We start from the raw sequence: 2,476 nt of genomic DNA, 5'->3' as shown, positions 1-2,476 counted from the left end.
ATTAACTATATATATATATATAGTTAATTTAAATAGGCTATATGTCTTCCACACTGTAAAAATCTTCATGAAAACCTTTGCAGGAATAAAACGACTTGCGTTCCATGAAGGAAAGCATTTTGTTTTTCCTGTAGACTGTCCGGCTAATAGACTCGACTCCCATCAATCATGAAAACAATCAGGCACATTGGGATGACTTGGTCTTGAGCGACACATCACTGCTGCAGAGCCAACCTCGAAAGGAAGACAAGTGACAACAAATTTATCACTGTGCTCCCTAAAAAAATGCTAATACAATTATGGTAAATGCAATGTATAAATAAATGTGAGGAAAAAAAAGCTATTATTTTCAATAATTTAAAACTGAGTTTTTCAAAGTGAGAGCCGCATCCCCCTGTTTGGTATGTTTAACTTGTTTTATGCTAGTTTTGTTTGGTTAACAGTAAAACTTAACATGCCAAATGGACAAGAATAAAATAAAAATAAAAAATGCAAACAGGAGCATTTTGAAATTCTTATCAGCCACTAAGGAGCAATAACAGCGATACTAAAAAAGTACAAGGGATTTGCCATTTCACCAGAAAGTTTTCTCTGCAGCTCACTAAGTGCATTCCTGACCACTGGCAGACAGAACAAAACAGCACATTTGGCTGTAGAAGCTAATTACACTAGAGTTGTTAATCTCTCTGGATGCCTGACCATGTTGAATTGTCTTGTTTACTTGGGCTTGTGCTGTCTGCCCTTTGGCTTTGGTCTTTGCAATGACTGGAATCACAAAAAAAAAAAAATAAATAAATAAGTAAAAAAGAGCATAAAAAGGACGGACAGAAAATATTTTAAAAACAATTTAAATTATCCCAATCTTGCAGGGTTTACAGGTAAAGTTTAAAATCAGTCAAGAAAATCAAATGGCGCCATGGCTGTCTAAGAAACTAAGAGTGCATGTTGTGGTTTCATTTTATAAAACTGAGGACATCTGCTTTTGTTGTTCAGTGATTGGGCCGCATTATTTACATCTGCTTTTAAATTAGCACTTTGAATTCTCTAAACTACATCTATTAGTAGATGCTTATCATTTTTTTACACACTGGTAATAAGTGATAAGTTGGAGGTCCACCCCTCTTCAATAAAAGGATAAAACCAACCAAAGCAAGAATACAACACTGGAGAAAAGGCTTAGGATCTTGAAGTAAATGAACTTGTCTCATTTTTCTTCCACACTCTCCAGTTCCCCTTCCTACCATTCTGTAACACTGCCCCAGCAATCTCATTAGGAACATTTCAACACGGGTGAAAAACGACTCTTCACAAGCCCCCACTTTTTTTTTTCATTAGATGGTTTTCCCATATGGTTAAATGAAAAAAGTGTGCAAAGGCTGACATATTTATGCCCACTTAAAACTCCACTTAAACACATACACACTATTATTAGTGCCTCACTCATAACCATTTACTTACAGACACTCTGACAACATGCATCTTAATCTTAGTCCCATGTTTAAACAGCAGACCCATCAATTCATGTGCGAATACAGTGCAGCAATCACTTTTGTGTAAATCAATGCTTTAAAAATCCATTTTTTAACATAAGCAATTTTTTTTTTATTATTATTATTGATGTAATTACCCCTGAAGCCAGCAGCTGCTGTTTAGACACATACACACATAAATGGTCCATGCAACTTGGACTTAGACCCTAATTAGTTTCCATGAATTGTTTGTGTCTCTCTTGGCTGTGTACCATTGATTCACAGAGTGAATCGACTACCACACGACTCTCTTCCATTATAATGTGATCAATGAAGCTTTCCATACATAAACCATGGTCCTGACAGTGACTGAGCAATTAAAAACTGGGTCCACGCATGAAAACATTGGGTTTGTGTACTTGTTATTTATTGCCTTCCATTAAAGGAGAAGGTGAAGTGACAATGTTTTTGCTTATATTTATAAAAAATGGATTGGTATTGCTTTTCCTATTACTGCTCTCCTCTGCAGGGGTCATCACAGCAAGCAAACTCCCACCGTCACATTTTATCACATGTGAAAGACCCTTGGGCCAAATCTGTCCCTCGTTAACATTTTATCTGGCTCCAAAGGTAATGCATTAAATGTGACATATTCTTCTTGTGACAACTTGCAAACTTTCAAGCCAAGAAAATGTAATTTCCATTTTTCAGTAATCTTTGATTTGGTGTGACAGAGAATCATCCTAAAATGTCTTCCTGTATTTTGATGCTAAGTCAAACAATTAGATTTCTAGTGAGGGTTTTATTTGGATCGTGATAAAGTGTAAAGAGTAAGGCATAATAAATGAATGCAAATGATGTATTTTTTTTATTCATTAGATTGTGTATTTTTTTAGCTACCTAAAACTATTTATATAAATATATTTGGGAATTTTACTTTATATAAAAATGTATATGCTCCAAATCACAGTTGCTTATTTCACAATATGCTTCCATTGGGTACAGTA

Source organism: Austrofundulus limnaeus, unplaced genomic scaffold (assembly GCF_001266775.1).
Source record: "Austrofundulus limnaeus strain Quisiro unplaced genomic scaffold, Austrofundulus_limnaeus-1.0 Scaffold130, whole genome shotgun sequence".
NCBI lineage: Eukaryota > Metazoa > Chordata > Actinopteri > Cyprinodontiformes > Rivulidae > Austrofundulus > Austrofundulus limnaeus.
The sequence above is the reverse complement of the archived record's forward strand: the minus strand, read 5'-3'. Positions refer to the sequence as shown.